Source organism: Cariama cristata, unplaced genomic scaffold (assembly GCF_000690535.1).
Source record: "Cariama cristata isolate BGI_N322 unplaced genomic scaffold, ASM69053v1 scaffold25021, whole genome shotgun sequence".
NCBI classification, from domain to species: Eukaryota; Metazoa; Chordata; class Aves; order Cariamiformes; family Cariamidae; genus Cariama; species Cariama cristata.
In genome coordinates this window covers 2,885-3,150 of record NW_009600170.1, presented here as the reverse complement: position 1 = coordinate 3,150, position 266 = coordinate 2,885, and positions in this window count along the sequence as shown.

The following is a 266-nucleotide window of genomic DNA, read 5'->3' as shown; positions in this document are numbered from 1 at the left end:
CCTGCCGGCAGCATCCCCGGGGTGGGATTCGACCCTAGACAGAGCGGGGCTGAATTCGGCCCTGGTACACGGGGGGGGAGATAATTTGCACAGCTCATGGAAGACCCCCATCGTGTATCCCTGGAGTAAATTGGGGTGGGGGGATTGAGTAGCTCCCATCTCAGGTGGTTGTTGCTCTGCTGCCCTGGCTGGAGACCAGGAGAGCGAGTCGGTGTAGGAAAGTGGTTCCTGGGCTTGATGGCGATCCCCAGTCCCTTCCCTTTTAG